Genomic DNA, 6,659 nt, shown 5'->3' on the forward strand with positions numbered 1-6,659 from the left:
TCATTTCCCCAGTTTCATGGTTTTTTTCACCTCAGAATTCCTCAGGGTGTAGATCAAGGGATTTAACATGGGTATGATGATGGAATGAGACTCAGCCATTGCTCTGTCTATGGGGTAAGTGGCCACAGGCCACATATACAGGAAAATGCATGGCACAAAGAACAAGATGACCACAGTGAGGTGGGAGCCACAGGTGGAGAGGAATTTGCGCTGCCCTTCAGAGCTGCAAGACCTCAGGGAGCAGAGGATGACTATGTAGGAGGCAATGAGGATAAGGAAGATGGTCACACACATCACCCCACTGTTGAGGATGACTAAGAGACCCAGGGTGTGGGTGTCCATGCAGGCCAGTTTCAACAAGAGAAACAAATGACACGTAAAGTGATCGATGACATTAGGGCCACAGAAGTGTATTTGATACATGAAGAGAAGCTGTATTACTGTGTGATAAACCCTCCCACCCAGGCCCCTCCCAGCAGCAGACAGAACACAAGAGAGTTCATGGTGGTTGTGTAGTGCAGGGGCTTACAGATGGGCATGTAGCAGTCATAGGCCATCACGATGAGAAGGATGATCCCCACACCACCAAAGAAATGCTCTGCAAGGAGCTGAGTCAGGCAGCCTCTTGGAAAGAGAGTCTATAATCATCTTGAGGGCAATGACAGAAGAGTTGGTGGCATCTACGAGGGATAAGGAAGTAAGGAACAAATACACAAGTGACTTCAGACTCTGACTTGTGATCACAGTTACCATGATGAGTAGGTTTTCCAACACTGTGGACACATACATGATTAGAAACACAGCATAGAGCATTTTCTGCAGCTCCAGGTTCTCTGCAATGCCCAAAAGAAAGAATTCAGCCACATTGTTTGGATTTCCCATTTATTAGGTACTGATATGAGCTCCAGGTGAGAGCTGGAAATCCTATAAAAGTACATGTGATTTATAATTAGTGGTGATTTGGCCCTATGTCTTTCCAGGACTTCATGGACATTGTTATTTACTTTTATTAATTTATTCACCATCCAAACATTTGAATCTTAGTAATATGCTTGATAAAGTGTTTAAAAGGTAGATACTTCATTAATGCTAGTTCTCCCATGACATTTCCGTGTGAAATGTCAGTTTTCCTTCTTTATTATTATTATTATTAACAATTATTATTATTATTGGCCAACATTTTTTTTTTTTAAAGATTTTATTTATTCATTAGTTAGAGAGAGAGAGAGCATGAGCACAGGCAGACAGAGTGGTAGGCAGAGGCAGAGGGAGAAGCAGGCTCCCCGCTGAGCAAGGAGCCCGATGTGGGACTCGATCCCAGGACGCTGGGATCATGACCTGAGCCGAAGGCAGCCGCTTAACCAACTGAGCCACCCAGGCGTCCCTATTGGCCAACATTTTTGAATACCTACCTTACTCTGGGTACTAGAATAAACCTATGATTGACTCAATTTTACAGAGGATGGAGCAGACCCTCATAGAGTTCAGGAAACAATAAAGGATGCAGAGCTCGTGAGTGGTGAAGCCAGAAAGCAGACCATATTTTCTGCATCCTGTCAGTGCACTCAAATATCAATATTGGTTCTCCAGTAATTACTCTGTGAGGTTATTATTAACCAATCAGTGCGCTAATTACATTACAATATACTGTTCAGTTTTGCCTTCAAAACAATCTGAAGAGGATAGTGCCTCCTATTGTCTTTTGTAGACAATGTGACAATTCCGTTGTAATTTTGTGCTTTACCTGTAATTATTATATGATTAAAATACAGAGAAGACCCGTGATTGTATCATACCTGGACAATGTATTGTTCCTTGAAGATGACGAATAAGGATGGTCCAGCCAAGATCCAGGTCACAATAACTGACTCAAGCCTGTAGCAGCTTAAGTCATTCCATTTGGATTTCTCTGTTCCATAAATGGAGCAAAAGATTCTGGAACATAATAATGACACCAAGTAAAAACTTAGGTTTTAGGTTTACTAACTGTGTTGCTGGGCATTGTGTCAAGAATGATATAGAATTACCTCGCTTAAGCCTCATGCAACCCTGTGAAGTTAAGTACCATGGGGACTCCCATTTTAAAGAGAAACTGAGATTTTAGGAAGTTAAATCTCTTGCAGAAGATTAGATTACTGAGGGAGACAAGATGGCGGGGAAGTAGGAGGAGAAGCCCTTTCAACCTGTACCCTAAAGTGAGCTGATTACCTTCCAAAGAACTCCGATCACCCACGAAATCAGCCTGAGATCAGAATTATACATGTCTGGATCTCTACAGGAGCAGAAGACACCAGTGGGCAGGTAAAGTGGAGTGGGAACGTCATCGGACTGATATCGGAAGATAAACAAAAGGGGGAGGGAGCCACCAGAGGCGACCCATTGGAAAGTAATATCCCAATAAAAGAGTGCCCTGCGTCTGGGGACCAGCATTAACTTGGAGTCTGGTAGAAAGCACTCAAAAAGAGCAAAGGATCGCGGGGGTGGGGGAAATTGTGGGAATCGGGGCAGCTAGGGACAGGGGCTTAAGTCCCCAGACCCAGGACAGCCGCCCCTGGTGCAGAGCCAGAGAGAGTGCGGCAGAGAAACCAGGTCTTGGTCCCAGAGCCACCGGCGTGCCTGAGAGCGCATGGGGTCCGGCTCCCATGCGGGTCTGGGAGCCTTGCCAGCCGGCAGAAGCACAGGCTTTTTGCAGTCCCCACGTGAGTGCCCTGCCGTGCTATCAGAGTCCGAGTCGTGCCCCGCGCCCTCCCCTGAGATAGGTGCGCACAGGCACCAGCCCGGTGTTCTTGGACCCGGAAAGACCAGGAACTCCCAGCTGGGGCCATTGGGAAAATCTCAGTGTGCAATCACTGCTTGGAACCTCTCTGGCGGTCTGGAGCTGCCCAGACCACCGCTGCTGCCATGGCTTTGGGTACAAGCAAAAAATCCTGCATCCCCAGGGACCGTGACTCAGAACCTGCTGTGCCAGCGGCTAAAGGGGAATTTATTTGGGCTCTGTAGCTAGACGGAGGCTTCTCTCTGAGAGGGAGGTTAGGGTGATGTTTGCTTTCCTCTAAACCTATAAAAACCATCAAAAGTGGTCAAGGCGAGAGAGAGAGAAAAAAAAAAAAAAAGTGAACAAACATAAAAACCTCCAGAGAACAAAAGCCTGAAAAAAACAGTTTCCTCAGAGTCCAGCCCCTTGAGGGGGGTGGGAGGACTTAACTCAGAGAACATCATTGACTGAAAACCCACGTGGCAGGCCCCTCCCCCCGAAAATCAACCAGGAAAGAAAAACAAACAAACAAACAAACAAACAAAAAAAACTGAAAACAAGAGAACAACCGCCACTACTTCATAGGACAACTTTTATATTTAATTCGTTCCCACTATTCTGGCTCATTTTTTTTTATATAGATAATTTTTTAACCTATTTACCATCACAGTGAAATGTCTAGTACATCAAATTCCATAATAACCTTCTAACCTGAACTTTTTGATACATACACTTGTGTTTTTCTTTTGCATTTCTATTTTTTAAATTTTTTTTTAAAATTTGGTTTAGTTTAGTCTAGTTTATTCCTTTTTTATTTTTATTTTCTAATATTCATATACAGTTAAACTTCAAGGTAATCCCCTTTCCCCAATCAATGCTACCCCTATAGGTCAACCAATTTTTAATTCCCCTTTATCTTAGTAAAGTTGAGTCCTTTAACAAAGATATCAAGATATATCCAGGAAGAATCAAAACAAACTTCCTCACCCACACTGAGAATTTGTAACGACTCTCCCATCTTTTTCTTCCACCAGTGTTTCTGTGTTTTTGTGTTTGTTCTGACAGTATATAAATCTTACACTTGGGGTTCTTTTTGATGAGGTTCTTCCTTTATTTGTATATATATATATATATATGTTTGTTTTTGTTTGTATATTTCATAAATCTTACCTTGGGGCCCATTTGGGCTGAATCTTCTCTTATCTTACCTTTCTTTCCTGCTCTCTCTCTCTCTTTTTTTCTTTTTCTTTTCTTTTTTCTCTCATTTAGGTGGGGAATCCTGATTGCTCAGAAGCTTTCCAGGGTGCACCTTGACTGCACCACAGTTGATACATCCAGCTACATCCGTTCAGTCATCTCTCACCAAAATGATTGGAAGGAGGAATGCCCAACAGAAGAAAAATACTGAAGATCGGCCTTCTGCAACAGAGCTAACGGCTATCAACATAGACAATATGTTGGAAAGAGAATTCAGACTAACAATTATCCAGGCAATAGCTAGGTTGGAGAAAGCCATGGATGACCAAATGGAATTAATTAGGGCCAAACTGAAAGCGAGCAGAGATGATGTTCACAATGTTAGGGCAGAGCTGAAAGCTACGAGGGATGAAGTTCACAATGCTCTCAATGAGTTCCAATCTAATCTAAATTCTCTCAAAGCTAGGGTAACTAAGACAGAAGATAGAATTAGTGATCCGGAGGACAAACAGATAGAGAGAAAGTGTCAGGAGGAAGCCTGGAACAAACAGCTTAGAAGCCACGAAAACAGAATCAGGGAAATAAATGATGCCATGAAAGGTTCCAACGTCAGAATTATTGGAATCCTTGAAGGGGAGGAGAAAGAAAGAAGTCTAGAAGATATAGTGGAACAAGTTCTTCATGAAAATTTTCCCAATCTCGCGAATGGAACCAGCGTTCATGTACTAGAGGCCGAACAGTCTCCACCCAAGATTATAGATTCCAGAAAAACATCAAGGCACCTGATAGTTAAATTGAGGAATCATAATTGTAGATATAATCTCTTGAAATCCGCTAGGACAAAGAGGCTCCTTACTTAAAGAGGAAAGCCCATCAGAATAACGTCAGACCTGTCCACAGCGACCTGGCAAGCCAAAAAGGGCTGGCAAGATATATTCAGGGCACTAAATGAGAAGAATATACAGCCAAGAATACTTTATCCAGCAAGACGGACATTCAAAATGGATGGAGAGATAAAGAGTTTCCAAGACTGGCAAGGCTTAAAAGACTATGCAACCACCAAGCTTACACTACAGGAAATACTAATGGGGGTTCCAGAAAAGAGGAAAAATCCTAAGAATAGCATTGAACAGAAATATAGAGACAATCTACAGAAAGAAAGACTTCAAAGGTAACACGATATCAATAAAAACGTATCGATCAATAATCACTCTCAATGTGAATGGCCTAAATGCTCCCATAAAATGACACAGGGTTGCAAATTGGATAAAACGACAGGACCCATCCATATGTTGTCTACAAGTGACCCATTTTGAACCTAAAGATACACCCAGACTGAAAGTGAAGGGATGGAGAAGCATCTTTCATGCCAATGGCCTCAAAAGAAGGCCGGAGTAGCGATTCTCATATCAGATAAATTAGATTTTAAACTAAAGACTGTAGTCAGAGATACAGAAGGACACTACACAATTCTTAAAGGGACTATCCACCAAGATGATCTAACAATTGTAAATATCTATGCCCCCAATATGGGAGCAGCCAATTACATAAGAAAACTGTTAATTAAGATAAAGAGTCATATTGATATGAATACATTAATAGTAGGAGATCTTAACATGCCTCTCTCAGAAATAGACAGATCATCGAAGCAGAAAATCAATAAAGAAACAAGAGCATTGAATGACACATTGGACCAGATGGACCTCATAGATATATACAGAACATTCCACCCTAAAACAACAGAATACTCATTCTTCTCAAGTGCACATGGAACCTTCTCAAGAATAGACCACATACTGGGTCACAAATCAGGACTCAACTGATACCAAAAGACTGAGTTTATTCCCTGCATATTCTCAGATCACAATGCTTTGAAACTGGAGCTCAGTCACAAGGAAAAGATTGGAAGGAACTCAAACACCTAGAGACCACCTTGCTTAAGAATGCTTGGATCAACCAAGAGATCAAAAAACTGAAACAATTCATGGAAACCAATGAGAATGAAGACACTTCAGTCCAAAACCTATGGGATACAGCAAAGGCGGTACTAAGGGGGAAATACATAGCCATCCAAGCCTCCCTCAAAAAAAAAAAAAAAAAAAATGGAAAAATCCAGAACACGCCAGCTGTCTCTACACCTTAAAGAACTGGAGAATCAACAATAAATCAAACCAACTCCACACATAAGAAGGGAAATAATCAAGAGTAGAGCTGAGATCAATGAGGTAGAAACCAGAGATACAGTAGAACGTATCAATGAAACTAGAAGCTGGTTTTTTGAAAGAATCAATAAGATCGATAAACCATTGGCCACACTAATCCAAAAGAAAAGAGAGAAAGCCCAAATTCATAAAATTATGAATGAAAAGGGAGAGATCACAACTAACACCAAGGAAGTAGAAACAATCACCAGAAGTTATTATCAACAGTTATATGCCAATAAGCTAAGCAACCTAGTTGAAATGGATGCATTCCTGGAAAACTATAAACATCCCAAAATTGAACCAAGAAGAAATTGACAACCTGAATAGACTGATATCTAGTAATGAGATTGAAGCAGTGACCAAAAACCTCCCAAAAAGCAAGAGCCCAGGACCTGATGGATTCCCTAGGGAATTCTACCAAACTTTCAAAGAAGAAATAACACCTATTCTCCTGAAGCTGTTTCAAAAAATTGAAGCAGAAGGAAAACTTCCAGATCTTTCTA

At 41.6% G+C, this 6,659-nt stretch overlaps 1 pseudogene; it reads right to left on the reverse strand.

Annotated features, from left to right (window-relative positions):
• On the reverse strand, nucleotides 1-882 carry LOC116859404 (annotated as a pseudogene).
• Between the last annotated feature and the right edge of the window lie 5,777 nt (nucleotides 883-6,659).

This window comes from Lontra canadensis, unplaced genomic scaffold (genome assembly GCF_010015895.1).
Source record: "Lontra canadensis isolate GAN:19392208 unplaced genomic scaffold, GSC_riverotter_1.0 scaffold154, whole genome shotgun sequence".
In the NCBI taxonomy this organism is placed as follows: domain Eukaryota; kingdom Metazoa; phylum Chordata; class Mammalia; order Carnivora; family Mustelidae; genus Lontra; species Lontra canadensis.